The following is a 21,080-nucleotide window of genomic DNA, read 5'->3' on the forward strand; positions in this document are numbered from 1 at the left end:
TAATTTTGTGAAGTTTTCCTTTGTAAGTGTGTGTGTTACAGTGTATGTGTGTATGGAATCATGACAAAAACTTTCTTACCATGGTGAAGGTGCTTAGAAAACACTGGTATGCTTGCTGACAGTACAGCATATTTCAAAAACGAAACCTGTTTCTGGAGCCAGAGAGAGACGTCTTGCTTTCGGTCTTCTCCCTATAATTTTTGTAAGAACCTAAATCCAGCCCGCTTGTTCCCTTGCTGCTCCTCACTGGGAGCATCTCCTGTATTCCCTTTTCATAAGGAGGCCCCTGTCCCCTTAATGCTCAGGAAACATCGCTGGAACGCACCTGCCAGAGACTGTGCCCCAAACACACCTCTGTGCGTGCGGGCTGGACCCCCAGGGCTTTGCACCCGATCTCCCTTCTCATCTGTCCATCGGGGCGCCTCTCTCTCCTCCCACCCCTGGGAGAACCTGGCGATGGCTGAGGCCCAAGGCGAACACTGAGTCAGAATTGGATAGAACTTTGCTTTAGAAAATACTTACCCTCAGAGTCATTTCTTCGTGGAGGGGTCACCCCTGAGACCTGACTAAGCGCCCAGTCTTGAAGGAGATTCTTGGAAGGAGAAGACCAGGGGCCAGCTACTCGTGGGGACGTGGGACACAAGCTCGGGAGGAGTCTGAACTCCCCTCGGCAAGCACTGTCTGTGTCCCAGGCCACTGCCGAGGGCAGGCCCAGTGGGCCCCTTGCAGGGGTCTCCTTGGGAGTCCCTTCGCGCAGAAGTGTGGGCTGCAGAACCTGGCTGTGTGTCAGAGCGGCTGAGGATGAGGCAGAGCCCTGGCTTCTTAATGTGTCCCCAGCCCTTCCAGGTGCAGCTACACCCCCTTCCCTGGTGTTTTAACTGCTACCCCCGGAGCAGAGAACATTTCCAAATGCTTCAACTCAGAAAAACGTACACAAATATATAAAAATAACCTCCATAAAAACTATAAAAGCAAGTCACCAGAATTTCAGAGAACATTAGCCATAGAAAGAAACAAAGAGAAGAAAATTTGTCTCGCCACCAACCCTGGCGTGGTTTACACCTTGGTATATATTCTGCCAGATCTTCTTTCTCACATAAGACATAATTTGTTTTTGCTGTTAGGATCACTCTTGCCATTTAAACTTCACACAGAGCCATAATAATTCCTCTGGATAATTCCTGCAAGGGTAATTACTGTGTTTCCTGAGTTAAACAGCACACACATTTTAAAGGTTCTTTCTTTAAAAACCAGTTTTCATACACATTCCTAGTTCTTCCTCTCTCCTCACTTTCCTACGTAACCTGGGCAGATGTCAAGACTCCCAGGGCTGTTGCTATTCTGCTATAATCCACTATTATACCCACTTTGGCCGAGGAATTATTTGATAAAAGACAGTGTCTGGTCATTCCTCTGAAAGGTGGCAGAATATGGGAATGACCAGACACTGTCTTTTATCAAATAATTCCTCAGCCAAAGGGGGGTATACCACTTTGGTATAAGAGTTATTTTGAGCTGAAGGCAACTAAGAAGAAGCAGATATAGAAAAACTCTCTGCCTTCCCCCTGTTTGTCTAAAAGCAGGACATAAATTTATAGTGTCCCCACCAATTCCCTCTCCCAGGAAGGACAGAAGTTAATCGCCAGAGAAAACTCTAGACTTTTATCAGCCTGGTACCAGAGGCAACTACGTAGCATGCCTTGCTGACACCAACTCTTATCTACCAACAGTTTCCTCATGTCTGCCTTCCCACAGTTTGCTGCCCCTCGAAGCCCAAAGTCCTGTCCCTTTGTCTTGGCACTTCTCTAAACATTTATTATTCCCTTTTTTAAACATGTGTTATTCTTTTGTTGAGATGCTGTATGAGTCCGAGTTCTAACTGCTGCTTCGAGTTACTCATATTCCAAGTGTACGCACAATGCTCCTGTGAGTAGATTTGTTTGTTTTTCTCTTGTTAATCTGTTTTGGTGGTTGTCGTTAGTATGATTTATTTAGTCCCAGCTGGAGGAACTAAGATGGACAGAGGATACAGATATTCTTTTCCTCCTCTAGATCTCCAAATGCAAATATTTTAATCCACCTACTATATACTTAACATGAGCTCAAGGGACAATCTCGATAAATCTGAGATATAACTACTGTGAACTGAGGTTCATAAATACAAGTGCGTAAAAGTGTAAGTATAACCAGGAAGCAAAGAGGAGTTAGCTTTTTATGGGATAAAACAAGGCCAGTGGTGAAAGGGAGACTGGGTACCCTATCATCTAAGAGGTATTGTTCTACAAGGCAACATTGCAGACAAAACACACAAAACTTACAAGACAGGCGAGGTGATTGTTTTGCATATTCATACTTATCAGATTTCACATGAGAAATTCAATTCAATAAATTTTGAGGTGCAGCTTAAATTTTACTTCCTTAGAGGAGCCTTCTGGGAGAGTCACAACTGTAAGAGCTACTTCAACAGTCTCTGTAACACCTTTCTCTGGATGGAAAGAGCACCATTTTGCACACCCATCATCAATATATTAGAGGACTAGTTACCCTCCTGCTTTGCCAACAGAATACATCATCATAATTATAATCTTTGCCACTCTAGTAAGAAATGATGTTTCTCCTTTTTACTTGAATGTAAGTATGAGTGAGGATGAAGAGCTGTTGAAAAATGTGAGAAAGATTTTGTATCTTTCTGGGGAATATTTTTCTGCTTCATGTATTTTGATCATTTATCTGTCAGGTTTGGGTCCTCTTTTATTTGATGTTTAAAAATTCTTTGTGATATTAGTTCTTTATCTGCAATATATGCTACAAATATTTTCTTCTACTTTGAAATTCATCTTTTGACTTTGCTTATAGAGTTTTGTGCCATGCAAAGCTTATTTATTTACTTTTTAATCTTCACCGGAGACCATGCTTATTGATTTGAGGAAGAGAAAGAGAGAGAGAGAGATGTGGTGAGAAAGAAAGCTTCTTTTAAAAAATGTTAATTTTATCTCATTGAATTTGTGACTCTTTTCTTTTATTATATCTAAATTTTTAGACACATTTAGAAGAGCTTTCCTTACAGGTTTCAAAGGAAACACCCTACATTTTCTTTTAGTACTTTCATTTTTACAATTAGGTTTCTTCTCCATTTGGCGCTTGTTTTTTCTTGTGTACAGTGTGAGTGAGGGATACAATGTTGTCTCTTTCTAAGCCGCTTTCCAGTTGTTCCAACACAATATTGGTCCCTGTGATCGAAGATGCCAGCTTTGTCATACATTAAATCTCCATATATTTTGTTTTTTCTAGTCTATTTCATTAATCCATGTGTGTCTTCAGGAACTAGTACAACCCTCTTGTACTTTGAACAGCATTCTGATAAATTTGACTATCTGATAGACATTTCTGCCTTCCCCAGCCCCTTCATGGCTTTTCCTCTTCAGTGTTTCGCTGGTAATTCTTGCATGTTTAGTTTTTTCATGTGACTTTTAATTTTAACTTATCTAATTAAAATATTTTTATTGACTTTTAGAGAGAAAAAGGGAGAGGGAGAGAGAGAGAAACATTGATGTGAGCACTTAACATGGGTCAGCTGCCTCATATCCTATTGGGGATCGAACCAGCAACTCGTTGGTGCACGGGACGATGTGCAATCAACTGAGCCACACTGGCCAGGGCTTAACTTATCTCATTTTAAGACAAAAGCTTTTTGGTGATTTTCTGGAGGCTTTATGAAATATTTATTAAATTAACTTGTAGAAAACTGGCATGTTTATAATGTGGAGTCATTTTTTCCAAGAACATGGGACATCTGTCCATTTGTTTAAGTTCATAAGTCTTTCAGGCATGTTTTTACATTTTTCTCATGTAGATTTTGCATATTTCATGTTAAGCATTTATCTTTTTATTTCTAAGCATTTTATCTTTTTAAAGTTGCTATTGTTAATGGGATTCACCCTTCCATTATTTTTGTGTATATGAAGGATATTGATTTTTTATGTTAATTTTACATCTTGCTATCTTTCTGACTTTGAAAATTGTATGTGTTTTAGAATTGATTCTCTAGATCCATTGAGCTCTTAATTTGTTAAGGACTGGGTTTTCTTTTGTGATAGTTCCCTTTTTCTTCCCCATCTGCTTAGCCATTTTTATAATCTCTTGTTCTTACCTATATTCTCAATTCCATTTTATATTTCAAAACTATTTTAAACATACCTTATTGTGTGCTTGTTCAGTTCACTATCTAAAATCTTTGCAGGTCCAATTCTATTGTCTATTTGTTTTATATTTGCATTTTGTTGCTCATGTTCTCTCCATTCCTTATGTGTTCTGTGATTTTTTTTTTTAAATCCTCATGTGAGGACATGTTTTATTGATGTTTAGAGAGAGAAACATTGATATGAGAGAGAAATATCAATCGGTTGCCTTCTTTTTTTTTTTTAATCTTTACCCAAGGACTTTTTTTCCATTTTTGTTTGGATGTGGGGGTGGGGGTGCGGGGGTGGGGGGGAGAGAGAGAAACATCAACGTGAAAGAGACACATGGAGTGGCTGCTTCCCGCACGACCCCAACCAGGGCCGGGAACAAATCGCAACAGAGGTACATGCCCTTGCGCGGAATCGAACCTGCGACTCATTGGTCTGCGGGCCGACGCTCTAACCGCTGAGCCAAACCTGCCAATCAGTTGCCTTCAGTAAGCACCTCGACCTGGGATCAAACCCACAACCTTTTTGTTGTACGTGATAATGCTCAGCTAACTGAGCGACCCAACCAGGGCTGTGATTTTTTTTTTTGGTTTACCATGTTTTTTTTAAATCATGTTCCTTGTTACTCTATCTGTGGAATTATTTGAGGCACCTGCTTAATGTCAGTTGCTCCTGCTAGATGTTTATGGACACTATCAGTATATGACCAATTCAAAATAATTTTGAGTACTTGAGGCTTTTTAATTCCTATGGTGAGTAGAAATCTGACCTCAAACCAAGATGAGGGCTCTCGTAGGCCTACCATTCTTCAGGGAAGTCTCTCCCCACTCATTCACCCATTTCCAATATTAAAACACACACACACACACACACACACACACACACACTTCTTTACTGTTTGCTTTTGAGAGTGAGTTCATTTCTGGACCTCCCTTTCATCACTGGTGAAGCCAGTTAGGTTCCCCGCGTGTGAGGGTCTCCGAGAATCCCCCCTGCGGGCCTCTAGCCTTGAGCTTGAGTGTCGGAACTGATGACTAGACTCCAGGGGTTGGCAGGTGTCTCCGGGCAAAGCATGTTTAATAACTTGCTCACCTCTGTAATACTGCTTTTTATTAATGTTTGGTTTTTAAGGAATTTTTAAAACTTTCTTACCAGCTTAAATATGTATTTTTAAAGCTTTTTTTAAGCATGCACTTTTTTCCCCAAGGGAAAAGTTTTTAAGAGTTCCCAGGACGTACTGCTTCCACCAGACTCAGGTGTCTAAGGTGAGTTTTGAAACACCAAATACATTTCAAATGATAGTGTGGACACCTGTTTATAAGCACAGATAGGTGGTGGTGTAACAGTCAGTGAGAAGCAGGAGTTTCCAAGTTGTGAAAATGCACGCTCACCGTAAAACGCTCCGAGATCCCCGTGTGCAGAGGACACAGCTTGGAACAGTGGCCACTGAGGGCTGTTTGTACGAGGGTGGGTTTGGGGCGATTCTTTTTCCTTTTATTTCTTCTCTTATAGTTTTCCATAATGAACACAAATGATTTGGTTAAAAATATTTTTTAAAACTGTTTAAGCCCTGGATGATTTGGCTCAGCGGTTAGAGTGTCAGCCTGCGATCCAGAGAGACCCGGGTTTGGTTCCCGCTAAGGGCACGTACCTCGGTTGCAGTTTGTCCCCGGCCCTGGTTGGTTGTGTGGGTGGCAGCCACTCAGTGTGTCCCTTTCACATCGATGTTTCTCCCCCCCCCCTTTATCTGAACAAAAAATGGAAAAATGTCCTCAGGTAACAATAAATCAAAAAAAAACCCCCCAAAAAACTGTTTAAAAGATCATCTGAACTGAAGCATTTCAATACTAAAGAACGGTATTAGTTTTCTCAAAGTCATTTTGGTATCTTTTTTAATTATCAGCTCTGACTTAATGTCTACCCCCCTCCCACACACGTGTGTGTGTTTCTTTCTTTCACCCTTCGGGCAGAAGCACGGGGTGTAGGCTTCTGTCTTCTGCAGAGCCATTTGATTTCTAGGAATCAAATACTTCCCCCAAACCTGGCCGTCAGCAGAGAGGGAGCAGAGGAACGTTCCCCCCCAGTGGAGTATTCCAGAAGTTTGAGTAGTAAAAATGACTGGGCCGATGCCTTCTCCGGAAGGAGAAACTAGAAGAGATAAGGCCCCAGGGAGCTGTCCGGCGATGACCCCGTCGTTTGTACGGGTGTTCCCCAAGCGGAGTGACGTCTCCTTCCTGCTCCCCGCCACCTCATTAAGTAACTCCAGATGAAGGATCTTACACTTTCAGCTCTTGTAGAGTCTGTCTTACTAATGGGTCTTTCTAGTCTTGGTTAGAGACGTACATAGACAGAACTTTCGTATCAGAAGACCCGGAGCTCTGAGGGCATGGTAACTGACCCTCCTCTGGGCAGATGTGCAAGAAAATGCCACCCCGACAAGATCACTGTACATAAAAGCAGCTGCCGTGATAGGACAGAAAAGTCTGGGAAACAGAAAGAGTACACTTGAGACTCCAGGAACATTCCATTGGCATGTATCATAAAAGTAGATAAAAAGGGAAAACTGTGCAAGTCTATCCAAGTCAATTATTTTTCCTTCAGATACTGCCACAGACTTGGTGAAGACCAACAGTCAGTTCAGTTATATGGGCCAAATGTACAAACTATAGTCCTTATTTTGTTCAGCTATTTAAAATTGTTTTTTTCTTTTTCTTTTCTTTTTTTTTTTAAATCCTCACCCCAGGACATTTTTTTTGCATTCATCTTCAGATAGAGAGGGAGAGAGGGAGGATGAGAGAGAGAGAAACATTGATGTGAGAGAGACACATTGACCAGCTGCCACCCACACGACCCCAACCGGGGCTGGGGACAAACTGCAACTGAGGTAGGTTGCCCTTAGTGGGAACCGAACCCTGGTCTCTCTGGTCTGCAGGCTGATGCTCTAACCGTTGAGCAAAACCGGCCAGGGCTAAAATTGTTTTTTTCAAATATAGTTTACTTGCAATATTATTTTGTATTAGTTTCAGGTGTACAGCATAGTGGTTAGACAATCATGTCCTTTACAAAGTGTCCCCCGATATTTCCAGTACCCACCTGGCACCACACACAGTCACTGCAATATTATTGACTGTATTTCCTAGGCTGTACTTGGCATCCCCTGACTGTTTCATAACTACCAAACTGTACTTTTCAATCCCGTCACCTTTCTCACCCAGTCCCCCAACCCCCTCCCCTCTGGCAACCACCAGTCTGTTCTCTATATCTATGAGTCTGTGTCAGTATTGTTTGTTCATGTATAATTATGTTCATATTTTTTAAAAGGAACTACTTTCTGAGATATACTCCCAGTTTATCAGAATTTTACACCCTCCCCAACAGGACTTTTGCTGTCTCTGTGTGTTTGGGTTTAATTAGTAAATAAAACCACTAAAAGCTCTTAGTTATAAAGGAATATAATTGCATCCCAGCAGTAAATCATCCAGGCAACATCCATTTCTTTCAAAGATCAGAAGGACACATTCATTTTGATCGTGGATTCGAAACCTCTTAGATGAAAAAGCATTTTTGTCCTGCGTAGTAAGAACAGATTTTGAAGTCTTGCTCATTTCCGTCATCACAGGTCATCATAAATTACTTCATCATCACAAGTGCGGACAGAGCAGACTTGGCAAGCTCGCTTCCCAGGAGGTGTGGAACGAGCTGAAGCTGCAGGCATGTCCCCCCGTGTCAGGCTGGGTTCCCATGCAGGATACCTTGAGGGGAGGGATGTATCTAACCCTGTATGGTCCTGGACCCTCCTCTGGGTTTATAAAGGAAAATGATTTGTGGTGTTTGAGAAACCTAGCGAATTAATTATGTAGCATTTTGAACCCCTTTCTAAAGAGGTAAGGCTTCCTGAGAATCTGCCCACAGAAACCTTTTTTTTTTTTTATCCTCCCCCGAGGACATTTTTCCATTTTTTGTTCAGATAGAGTGGGAGGGGGAGAAAGAGAGAGAAACATCGACATGAAAAGGACACATCGAGTGGCTGCCCCCCGCACGACCCAACCAGAGCCGGGGACAAACTGCAACCAAGGTACGTGCCCTTAGCAGGAACCGAACCCAGGTCTCTCCGGACCACAGGCCGACGCTCTAACCACTGAGCCAAACCGGCCAGGGCCAGAAACCTTTTGATTATTTCATTTCTTTATATAGGCCTCCATTTATTTTTCTAAATGGATGAATCTCTGTGCTCTATCTATAACCAACCATAGGTTTGGGGTGAGGATCAGGCGTGATTGTTTATTTCAGGAAACGTTGGAAACACAATGGCTATGCCACAAAAATTCTTCTTTTCATCAGTGCCCAAAATACGATTTCCAGAGAAGGGAAGCACATTAGAACGACAGCTCTGCATGCTCGAGTCATCCTCCCGGCGGTTAAATCTGACCACAGGCCTCGTGTTTGGGACTCCGTCTCCTGCAGGGTAGAATCCAGAGTCTCCGCTTACAGGCTGGACTCGGTCTGGACCCAGGCACCTCTCTGAGCTCATCCCGCAGCCTCGCCCATCTTGCTCCATCCTCTTATGCCTCCCAGGCCTCCCTGCGCTTTCTCCATCCTTGGGGACTTTGCAGTTTTGCTTCTCTCTGCCCTCCTTCCAGTTCATTCCATGGCTGGCTTCCTGCCATCATTCAGCCTCTGCTCCAGTCTCGTCTCCTGGGACTCCTGACCTCCCCATCTCAAAGGGCAGCTTTAGTCCGTCCCCACCCCTTGTCTTCTTCTTTCCAGATTTTACCAAGAAGCAGGAACTTGTTTTCTTTTTTTAAAATCCTGACCCAAGGATATTTTTCCATTTTATTTTTACACAGAGTGAGAGGGAGAGCTAGGTATAGAGGGAGAAACATCGATGTGAAGGAGACACATCATTTGGTTGCCTCCCAAAGGACCCGGACCAGGGCCAGGACCAAACTGCAACTAAGGTATGTGCCCTTGACCGAAATCGAACCCATGACTCTTTGGTCCACAAGCTGATGCTCCAACCACTGAGCCAAACCAGCCAGAGCACGGGGATTTGTTTTGTTTACCGTGTATCCCCAACACCCAGAACGGCATCTGGAAGATCAGAGGTGATGAGTAAGTATTTACTGATTGAATCAATATGTAACTATCTGGACAGACCCTGAGGCTTCTGTCAACTGCCCTGTTTGTCAGACGGCCATATATAGGTTTAGGTGGATGACGTAACACTGATCACAGCCTCCTGGGAAGATCCGAGGAGGCATAACTGATTAATTTCATTCAGTTCAATGCAGCAAACATGTACCAGGCCCCTTTTATGAACAGGGCCCTCTGTTGGAGGTGGTATTTGCACATCTGCTTCTCTGAAGAAGCCTTATCATGGATGGTTGTTATACAGCAAGAGCTAAAGCAGAAAGACTTCTTCAACCAGACTTCTGATCCCCATTGAAATAAATTTAAGCTAACCAGCCTTTGTTGAATCCCTACTGCACGCAAGGTGCTAGGCTGCTGATGTGCTTCACGAGGGCATTAATCTTTCAGGTGTAAATAGTGGCAAATGGAATACTCAGAAAAAAGAACTCAGTACAGCAATACAGCATGAGATTATAGACTTTTGTCGACGTGCAAGTGTTAACGCTATTAGAATTGTTCTGGAGTCGTGCACTGACTCTGGCCATTAATGTGGACATTTGATTAGGACAAGAAAAAAGTGCATGTTACATATTGGTCAAAAACATAATTTTTCCTCATTGTTGTCTGAACATTGAAGACTCCCTTTCGTGAAAATATATCGTTCATTTCTGGTGCATTTTATCTATATAATTTCATAAGAGAAAAGTTTAGTGCACGCATATATGTTAGGACCTTGTTATACAAAATGATGGAATGAAAACAAACGTAAAGGATACAAAGTAGCACCTGACACAGTTATATCAGCTGACAGTGAGACCTTGCTGGGTGCCTGACTCTCTTCTAAGGGCTTTAATTGATTAATTAGATTTGAGGGATTAATTAGTTAATTAATTTATCCACACCCAAGGACATTTTTGCATTTATCTTCAGACAGAGTGGGAGGGAGAGGGGGGAAGAAAGAGAGAAAACATTGATGTGAGAGAGACACATTGACTGGTTACCACCCACGTGGCCCCAACCGAGGCTGGGGACAAACTGCAACTGAGGTACGTGCCCTTAGTGGGAACCGAACCTGGGTCTCTCTGGTCCGCAGGCTGACACTCTAACTACTGAGTCAAACTGGCCAGGGTTGGGTTAATTTATAGTCATGACATACCCATGAGGTAGGTACTCTTACCGGTCCCATTTTAAAAGTTAGGAAACAGGAACAAAGTGGTCCACAAACTTACCCAAGATCTGTGGCCGTGTCAGAACTGCAGAACCCATGCCTGTGACCACTATTTTACTGCCTCCCAAAAGCACACATTCTACCTGGGCAGGTAAGAGAAAAATATATTCAACACCAACCAGAGTTGGCAGCAATAGAAGAGCTCTTTCAAAGTATTACGTAATTTCCCTCTCCAGTCAATAATTACGTGAGAACTCAAAGGAGGGAAAGGCAAGTTCTTCCTGGATGGAATTGACCAAAAGTCAGATGGCTTCTTCATCAAAGCAGCGATGCTGGACACAAGAAATAAGGGGCAATGCCCTCAAAATTGTGAAGGAAAGTAATTTTAAGCTAGAATTTTATTTATAGCCAAAATAGTAATAAAAATTGAGGGTAAATACATGCAACATCTCAAAAATGTATCACTTCCTCCCCTTAGGAGACAACTAGAGGATGTTCTCCAGCAAAACGAGAGAAAAAATTGATCTAGGAAGATGTGCAAAATTGAAAATAGGATATTGAGTGCAGGGGAGAAATAGGGAGAACCCCCCAAATAGTCACTGTGCTTCATTGCCGTCTCTCGCTGCCGGGATCCATGCAACGCAATGAAACTACAAGCACACGCTGCTTGGAGGGAGGGGGAGCTTTGCAAGGTAGCAAATGCTCCAGTTCTCTGACGCAGTCCCATTTATTTACAGATTGGTACCCTCAGGTCACAAGCGGATTTAAGTAAATTATTTCCTTGAGATTGCATTACTGCAAACACCCCAGCTTTGTCTCTTGCTTTTTACTGGAAGAGACCTTAAAGCCAAAAGATAACAAACCCTTATTCACATGCAAATGAAGCACCCAATACACCTGGGTGGGCCAGGTCAACCCCCCCCCCCCCCCCCCCCCCGGATTCTGAGAGTACATTAACACAAGGTTGAGAGTGCTTAATACAAGATTTAAAAACCGTCCATCTTCCAACCCCCCAACCCCACATTTTATGGGTAGAGGGCAGCCCCCAGGACTGGAGCAACATGACTCAAAAGAGACAAGCAACTGAGAGCTGTCATCACTGTGGCTGCTGCTGAGCCGTATTTGTAACCAGAGAAACTCCTGGAGGATGTACCGACTGAAACAGGGACGGTTCTAAGAAGGAGGAAGACGTGACCTGCAGAAAACAGGGAAGCCAGTCTTGGAGAAAGGCAGAGGGGTGCCCACCATGGTGCAGGAGGCCAGGAAGACAGCCGAGCAGCGGGCCTGAAGGGAACCTGCCCGGAGGGGGAGGAATACTTGTGAATTTGTTTACCTGATAGAAGTGACCTTAGGAAACATTGTACTGAGATGGTATTGGAAGTAGTAGTCGGGAAGTTGGAAAGATTAGCAAATCGAAAAGAAAGAAAAAGAAGCAAATGAAAAAATAAGGTAATTCACAACTTTGGAAAAAGCTAAAAGTAGAAAGGGAAAATGATCATAATACATGATGAAGCTTTTTATATGAATAATACTTGGTGACGTATGAATGGCAACACTGAATATGGATTTAACCAAAAATCGTAATCTTGATAATACTGGGACAATAGAAGAGGGGAGGCAGCCTAAAAAAGCTACATCCTGTTCTACCTAACAGAAAATATACCAACAATGCTTAAAAGGGATTCACAAACACATAGTAATACATGCATTTTATTTAGAAATACGGAGACATCAAAATGCCATAACAAAACTGCGAAAAGAGTCCAAAGTGGTTACTTCTAGTGAGCAAGACAATTTTTTTTTTTTTTTTTATCCTCACCCGAGGACATTTTTCCGTTTTTTTTTTGTTGTTGTTGTTGTTCAGGTAGAGTGGGAGGGAGAGAGAGGAACAGAGAGAGAGAGAAACATCGACGTGAAAGGAACACATCGAGTGGCTGCCACCCACACGACCAACCAGGGCCGGGGACAAACTGCAACCGAGGTACGTGCCCTTAGCGGGAACCGAACCCGGGTCTCTCCAGACCGCAGGCCTACGCTCTAACCGCTGAGCCAAACTGGCCAGGGCTGAGCAAGACAATTTTTTAAACAAGCTTTAAGTATTATTTGAATTTAAAAATGACATATACACATTACTTCAGTAAAATAATGACCGAAAATGTTAAAATTGTCCCTGTGAATTTTCCCAACATGTTTGGTATCCAGAAGACTCTCAATAAACGTTCTTCTCATGGTATTATTATTATTGGAAAGAGTCTTGGCTTGTTGTCAGATGATATTGAATCTAGTGATAGCTGCCGTTGACTCCTGGGGATCTGGACAGGGGATTTCATTCATTGGCCCTCTGTTTCTTCAGTTATAAAGCACATGTATATAATCTCTCAGGCTTGCCCCAGACCTATTATGCTATGAATGGAACCTTTTATGCGCTGACAGGGAGCTGTCACACATGGAAAACTTGGCTGCTTTTAATGTCCTGACTTTGATCTGGGCTCTGGAGCCGAGAAGACGAGGAATGTCTTAATCACTGATTCGAGAACATGAAAGGTGACCGAGAAGGGGGCACTCCAGCAACACAAAGGTAGAATCCGACAGTATGATGTTAACCTCTGAATTGATTCTTACCGTGCGGAGCTGACGTGTTAAAGTAGGATGATGAACTTGAATGCACTCTGTGAAGTGAGCGCCCTGTGAAACCTGGCAGGTAGAGATTGTGTTGTCTGGGCAGGGGTCAGTGCACGCCCGTGGGAAAACACTTTGGCCTGGGAGTTAAGACATTTGCACTCTTGTGTTGACTTTGCTAGTAACCCCCTGGGTAAGCTTGGACAGGCTCTATGATGTCCTTCGTCTTAGCTTCGGGATGGGTGAAACACATACTGACTCAGTTGGGGTTCTTGGGTTAGCGGGAAAAGAAATCAGATTTGGCAAAAATGGGGTAACTCACAGAACTGAGAGAAAACTCCGGGAAAGACAAGAGCCAGAGATGTTCTGGGGCTCCAGGTAGGGCCAATGATCCAAAGATTGAACAATAAAATGGCACAGGCAGAGCCCAACTGGAGGGGATGCCACTTGAGCAGGGGCCTAGAGGCCCTCCACTGATGTGGGGTGTCTTAGTCTGTTTGGGTTCTTATGACAAAATTCTACTGGCTGGGTGGCTTATACATGACAGAAATTTATTTCTCACAGTTCTGGAGGCTGGAAGTCTAAGATCAAGGTGTCAGCACTGTTGGGGGAGGGTTCTGGGCCCCAGATTTGTCTTTGTAATCACACTTGATGGTGGGGTTAGGGATCTCCGGGGCCTCTTTTATAAGGACATTAATACCATTTGTGAGGGTTCTACCCTCTTGACTTTAGCACCTCTCAAAGGCTTACCTCCATCACGATTCAACCTGAATTGTGGGACACAGAGAATCAGACCATAGCACAAGGATTAACTCTTCAACTGTTGGGTCAAAGGGAGATCTGGGGGTAGTTGTCCCAAGAATGGGATGGTGGAGAAGATATTTAGTGTTGTGGAGAGGCAGCTAGTTACCAACTGGTAGAAAAGTTTTTCAACATGTTAACAGCTGGTAGAGCTGCAGTGGTGTGTTTCTGGACGTCCGAGTTCGTCTAGGTATAAGGAACTATGTATTGTTCCCTCAGGCCTCATTGCTGGGCTGAATTGAGATAAAAATTCAGCAAACATCTTTTTCCACCCTCATGTCCCACCACTTTGCACTCACATTTAAGGGAGAGAGTATCTGGCTGGTCTGGCTTAGAGCTCACGCCCACCCTTGGCTAGAGGACAACAGAGCGCTCTGATGGCAGCCCCACCACAACTGCATCCAACGGTGTGGAGGCAATTTCCTAAAGGAGCTCAGAGCTTGTGACTCTAGTGTGACACAGAAAACATTTAACAGCTGGCCTGGCAGGGACACCAATGGGTAACTATGGGGCAGGGTCCTGAAGATTCCCTTCCATGCTGGGGGTGAACCCTTTGTTACAAACTGTTCTGTTGCAAGATCAGGGCAAATACTGCAAGTTTCTAGAGTAGAAAAAGGGTAGTCAGCATGGAGGGGAACCTGGGGGCCTGCCAGCTGAGTATGAACTCTGTTACCTAAAGAAGCAGGAATGGATGCTGGGCTGAGGAAAAATCATAGCCGTCTGTTACAGAGAGGTTGGAGCAGGACTGCAAATACCGATGAAGCTGGAGACTATGGTTTGCTACAGGCTGTATGAGGAGACACGTGGCAGCATTTTGGGAGTCAAGAATAATAAATCTTGCCCTGGCCAGTTTGGCTCAGCGGTTAGAGTGTCGACCTGCGGTCCGGAGAGACCCGGGTTCGGTTCCTGCTAAGGGCACGTACTTCGGTTGCAGTTTGTCCCCGGCCCTGGTTGGTCGTGCGGGTGGCAGCCACTTGATGTGTCCCTTCACGTCGATGTTTCTCACTCTCTCTCCCTTCCTCTCTCTCCCTCCCATTCTATCTGTACAAAAAATGGAAAAATATCCTCGGGTGAGGATAAAAAAAAAAAAAAAAAAGAATAATAAATCTTCTGCAATGTCTGGGCAGTCATGCTGTTCTACCCAAATGCCAATAGCACTTCTGTTGAGAAACATTGCAGGGAGAATTTTCTGGAGGTGGCTGCTGAAGAGAGTATAGCTGTATGCAGTGGGAAGGGGGATAGTCCCAGCTTGGGGGATAGAGATGTCATTTATTACTTATTAGGGACTAGGGCTATAAACACATCCGTCATTTAATCTGCAAGACCATCCTCTGAGATATAATTTGTTACCACCTTCTTATGCATGAAGAGTCAGGCTCAGAGAAGCAAAGTAACTTCACCAAAGTGACATGATTCAAGTTTGAAGCAGAGTAACTTCACCAAAGTGACACGATTCAAGTTTCAGTCTGAAATCTTCCTGCAAAGCTTCAGGGGACTGAGGGGTGGTGGGCAACAGGGTGTGTGTGGAGTCCTTCAAAAGGGACAAGATTACAATCATGTCATAAACTCAGGGTGAGACTTTAAGAAGGGTTGCTGAGGCCTGGAATCAATTACTGTGGGAAGCTGGAATTTGGGAATCTTATTGGAAAATCTCCAGATTCCACTCAGATGTTCATTCAGATGTACTTTTTCCTAGATCGAGAAGGGAGACCATTAGTGAAATCTCCTGGTCTTGTTTCAATAATTCATTGCTCAACACTCTACTGAGGGCTGATCTAAGATAATTGTTGATTAAACACTCCCTTGAAAGGGCTGGAAATTCACACACAACTACAACTTAGTAGAAAACTGATTAAAACCAGCTATGTAGATTAAACACTAACTGAAGTTTATCTACATTGAAAGTGAAATGCAAGTAGTCAAAAGTTAAAGAGAGGAAGAAAGGATGATTTATAGTTTTAAAAAATAACGTCTTAAATCATTACAAAGTCAATATATGTTATTGCATAAGATTTACTTTTCTTTATTGATTTTAGAGAGAGGAAAGGAGAGGGAGGGAGAGAGAAACATCGATGAGAGAGAACATCGACTGCGGCCTCCTGGATGCCCCCCACTGGGGATCGGGCCCACAACCTGGGCATGTGCCCTGATTGGGAATTGAACCAGCGATCTCTTGGTGCATGGGTCCATGCTCAACCACTGAGCCACACTGGCTGGGATGCATAAGATTTTAATCAAACAAATATTATGCCTCTTTATTTTCTGTATGTGAATTTTTGTCAATTATTTCACATTTTAAAATCACCCAGTTCCTCATTTCCAATCCTGTATAATCCCATCAGACACCCTTTCTCCACCTTTGCCTAAAACTTACTACCTCTCCCAAGGGAATCACAAGAAAAGCTAAGCTTATACTAGTCATCTTCACTTGGGTAAAAATGAAGGCATAAGAGATTTTATCAGTGAAAAGGGGGAACAGAGTATGAGGTTAGTAGACACTTGCATGGGGTGGGGGCAGAGGAAAGGAGATCTAACCAGAGTGGTAGTTGTCTCCAGGAATAAATACTGCGTTTCAGGAATTCTGGCCCCTGCGTGTCAATCTAGGGTGGTTGGAGACCTTTCCAGTTCCCGCTCTATCCCACACTCCCAACGCAGGCACTAGGTGGCGCTCGCACGCTTGCAGTAAGTCCTCTGGAGCCCTTGGACTAGCGTCTCCTAAGAAGCTGCGCTGGCGGCCTGTCCCCAGAGAATTGCGTTCAGTGAAGAGCAGAAGCACAACGGCGCCTGGCTTGGACCCCGCCCTGCAGCTGAGCGGAGGCCAGTTTGGAAAGGGCCCAGTGGACGCAGGGCGTCGGGGGGGCTGGAGCGGACCCTTCCCACTCTAACCGCAGGACCAACGGGGAAGTTCAGAGCCCGGGCAAGAGGATGCAAACACACCGCGCGATTTCTGGGAAGGGAGACGATGTGGCTAACAACTGTTGGGAAGGTTTGAATGTCCGAAGGACCCTTTGAAAGGTTTCCAACAGCCTCTCTTTCTGCATTCTCAACTGGGCGTGATGGAGGCAGGCTCCCTTTAAGGGGACCCCCTGCCCTCTCTCCTCTCTCCATCACCGCATACCCTCCTTCCAGTTTTCCAAGGCGAGATGGGATTGTCTCACAAAAATGAGTTCTTGCGAAATGCTCAGTTTCTATACCTCCCGACAAGCTGGACTGTAAATAACGCCGCCGGTATGTGTGTGTCTGCACGGTTCAAAAACGGTAACCTGGCCGGTGTGGTTCAGTGGTTAGAGCATTCTCCCGCGGCCGGAAGGATCGACTGTTGGATTCCCGGTCAAGGGCACGTACCTGGGTTGCAGGTTCCATCTCCAGCCCTGGTTGGGGCTTCTGTGGTAGAGACCAATCGATGTCTCTCTCTCTCTCCCCCACCTCCCTTTTTCCCAGCAGAGAAAGCCAAATATCACATGATCTCACTTATTTGTGGAATATAATAAACATAACAGTCTGAGGAATAGGGTAGACCCAGAGATGTGGAAGTAGGGTACAGACTGACAACTCTCAGAAGAGAGGGGGGAGGGGGGAGGGAAGAGATAGACCACAGAACTTATATGCATGTGCGCATAACCGATGGACATGGACAACAAAGCCGGGTATGGGGTGGGGGGATGGGGAGGAGGGTGTCAATGGGGAAAAAAGGAGAAACGTCTGTAACAAAAATAAATTAATAAAAAAAAAAATCAATGGGAAAAAAATATCCTCTGGTGAAGATTTAAAAAGGGGGTTGGGGGGAGGTAACAATGATGACTTTCTAAGGAGGCCCAGGGGCGACAGGGCAGGGCCGGTCCCTGGAGCCGGGGCTCTGGCGCGCCTCCTGTGATTCGCCTCTCAGGGTTAGATGTGCTTCACATCTCCAAGGGCGACCTGCGTGGACCAGGGTGTTGGATAAACGCAGAGTCCCAGGTCTCAGCCTGGACCTGTTGAATGACTATCTCTGTGAGTGGGGATCTGCCGACATCTTTCCTTTTAAATCTACAAAAATATTCATTTCAACACCCCCGACCATTCTCCTGCACATTGAAGTTTGGACAGCGCTGCCTCGGCATTTCATAGTTCTTGGTAGAAGTTCGGAAGAGGAACAGGAGGAGAGGAAGCGGACTCCTTTGCAGCGGCAGGCCGGGCGCAGGTCCTTGGCGCGGGAAGGTAAGGCTGGTCTTCGGGAATGGGCAAGTGCGCGCACAGCACCTGAGTCCCAGGGGGCTCCCGATTGCCCCCGGCCGCAGGGCGGGATTTAACCCCCACACTCGCCGCGGTGGGAGAGGAGGGGCTAACTCCGCTCTTCCCCGGCCCACGACTCTGCGCACCTGGGGCGGCCCACAGGTCTGCCGGAGCTGCTGCGCGGGGCGGGGCGGCTCCTCAGAGCATCCTTTTGGGGCGGGGTGGGGAGAGGGGGAGGAAATAAAGTGGGGGGTGTCTGGAACTAAGGCCTGCCTCCCACCACCCCAACCTCCGCCCCCGCGGCCACCTTCCGCTCTATAATTGGCCGCCTGCTGGCCTCCCTTTCCCGTATCTGATCCAGGGCGCCCAGCGGGAGGGAAGCGCTGGAGAGGAGGAGGCAGCTCCGGGCGGCCGGGAGTGGGAGCAGGAGAGGGAGAGGGTGAGGGGGGAGGGAGACAGGGAGAGAGGCTAATTAAAAGGGCACTAGGCGGGAAGCGAGGGAGAGCCCTGCGCTGCCAAGAACGAACTCGCGGCGGAACTTGGATCTTCCCTAGGCACCGAGAGGTCTCCAACCTGGGCTGGAACCTTGCCCTGCGCAGGTCAGTTCCAATCTTTCCCTGCCTTTGCTCGGGTTGGCTTAGAAAAAGTCTATTCGTGAGGAAGGAAACGTGGAGAGGGCGAGCCACCTGCAGATGCAGTGCAATTCCTTGGACCTTCGATCCGCGCGCGCCCTGGATGGCCCGGAATCTTTGGGGTGGGATGGGACTGTGCACCCTGACGTCTCCTTGCGGGGGTCACTGAGCTGGAGATTGGACACGCTGCGTGATGTGCATGCAAACACAGTGACCGTGCCTTGTGTTGCTCCCGGGAGCTTTTCTCTGCACTAGGGTGCTGTGAGCGTGCAGGGGGCGGGAAGAAGCGGCTCTGGCTTCCAGCCGGTGGCGAAACCAGAATTTCCAAGTAGAGGAGGCTTAGTAAAGGCGGCAATCTGGTTAAAAGGGGGTTTAGGGACTTGTCTTCGAGAGCTGTGTATAAATAGAAAGCATGCTGTTTTCAATTAGATTGTATTGAGGATCGCGTGGGAAAGCAGTCGATGGAGACAGTCACTACTTGGTACTGCCACAGATGAGCGCCGGGGACCAGGCACTAGCAAAAGGGACAGCCAGGCAGAGCGCATTCGTGTAGGATGCTGGCGATAGCCGCGCTTAAGGGTCTCTGCGTCAGGAAACCCGAGAGCTTCGCGCGTTTTGCTTTGGCTGCAACTTGGAGATGCGCCGCTAGGCTGGGTTGCAAGGTCCCATCTGCCCGGGCTTTTCCACCCCTCACCTCCCCCCCATTTTGTCCCTCTGGACCCCATCCCTGCCTCAAGCCTCCTAGTACTCGGTGTCTGGGCGAAGGTGCTGAGCTTTGCCGTGTAGTAGGTGCAGGCAAGCAGGTTAGGGCCGCGCCGGCATGGGGCCACCGGAGTGGCTCCGTCCTGGGTGAGGCTGGACGCTGCCTGCATGCCCGGACCACAGGCACTCTGCTGTGGGAGCTGGGCTCTTGGGTCCTCTGTGGGAAGCACGCCCTCTGGCGCGTGAGCTCGGGGTTGAACTAGGGTCGCCCCTTCTGCTTAGACTTGTCCTTAGGGAAAGTGCCCAAATGGAGCGTGCGTGCAGCTCTCACAGAGGCCTGGGTTTGCCCCTGAGCATTGCTTCTGGAACTGGTACCGAAAGCCCCATTCCCTTTGGACGTTTTGAACTCCCTTCCGCAAGTTTCAGAGTCTGGTAGCAGAGGGAGAAGGTGGAGGGGGCGGGAACGAAGAAATAGGGTGATAAGACTTGGGTGGCTCTGCAGGGAGCAGAAATGGAAAAGAGTTTTCCTGAAGTTCCCCTTTAAAGGCTCTGGGGCTCCGCACCTCCTGAGGGCCGAGGGGGCCCTTCTTAGTTGCAGCATGTGATAGAGAGGCCCTGCTCAAATCAAATGCTGGGTGCAATGAGGTGGACTGTGTTTCCGACAAAGCAGCCCAGTTCTTCACACAGAGAACGAACTCCCTGGCAAATGTAGATGAGTGAATGAATAAAGGAACGAACGAAAGGGTAGCATTTGGATTTTTGGTTGTTCCAAAAGAGCAACTTGGACAGATTTCCTCTGAACATGGCCCAAATATGTGGTTACTCTAAGACAAGCTTTAGGGTAGTTTTGTTTTTTAAATTAAATTCGAATTTTTAAAATAGCTTTATTGAGACATAATTCATATGCTATATAGGTGTACCATTCTGTGGTTTTGAGTCTATTCACAGAGTCGTGCAACTACCACCACAATCAATTTTAGAATATTTTTTATCACTTGAAAAGAAAACCGTTCGTGTTAGCAGTAACTCCCCATTTCTTCTCAACCTGCTCTCCCCCACCCCACCCAGCCTCTGGCAACCACCGATCTGCTTTCTGTGGATAGTTTATGTAAATGGAAGCATGCAATATGTGTGTGGTCCTTGGTGACTGGCTTCTTCAATTTAGCAAAATGTTTTCAAGGTTTATCCATGATGTTCAGGGTACTTTCGCATGACACACTCGGCAGGCCTGTCCTCCTGCCTGGTGAGCCCTGAGCCAGGACCTGAACCTCCACGGCAGCCTTGACCTCCAGGGGGTCCCTTTGTAAGGACGGGAGTCACACTGGTGAGGCTTCATAGTAATTCCCTGAATAGGATTAATTGGAACCCATTAGAATTCCTGGAGCAGTTTTGGGTGGGTCCCAAGCTTCAGGATGGGTGGGAGGAGCCCTTTGGCTCTTACCCTGCTGGTAGTGGTCCAGCTGAGGATTTCAGAGAACTTACAGGGCCTTCTCTGCATGACTGGGTTTTCAGAAGCAGCCAGGGCTGGCCTTCAGAATGAGCTGAGCAAACTGGTATTGTTTGAGGGGCACTGGGGCAGCCCCAGCCCACCAGAGAGGCTGAGGAGGTGTGCTCCTTTTGGCTTTTAAG

At 46.0% G+C, this 21,080-nt stretch overlaps 1 protein-coding gene across 1 annotated transcript in view; it reads left to right on the forward strand.

Annotated features, from left to right (window-relative positions):
- The first annotated feature begins 18,664 nt into the window (after positions 1-18,664).
- COL14A1 (collagen type XIV alpha 1 chain) overlaps positions 18,665-21,080 on the forward strand; it is a 217,298-nt gene continuing 214,882 nt past the window's right edge. The window contains exon 1 of the mRNA XM_036264128.1: positions 18,665-18,716. The gene's annotated coding sequence lies outside the window, so the exon portion shown is untranslated. The remainder of the gene's footprint in view (positions 18,717-21,080) is intronic.

The sequence above is a fragment of the Molossus molossus genome, unplaced genomic scaffold (assembly GCF_014108415.1).
Source record: "Molossus molossus isolate mMolMol1 unplaced genomic scaffold, mMolMol1.p scaffold_m16_p_16, whole genome shotgun sequence".
Taxonomy (NCBI): domain Eukaryota; kingdom Metazoa; phylum Chordata; class Mammalia; order Chiroptera; family Molossidae; genus Molossus; species Molossus molossus.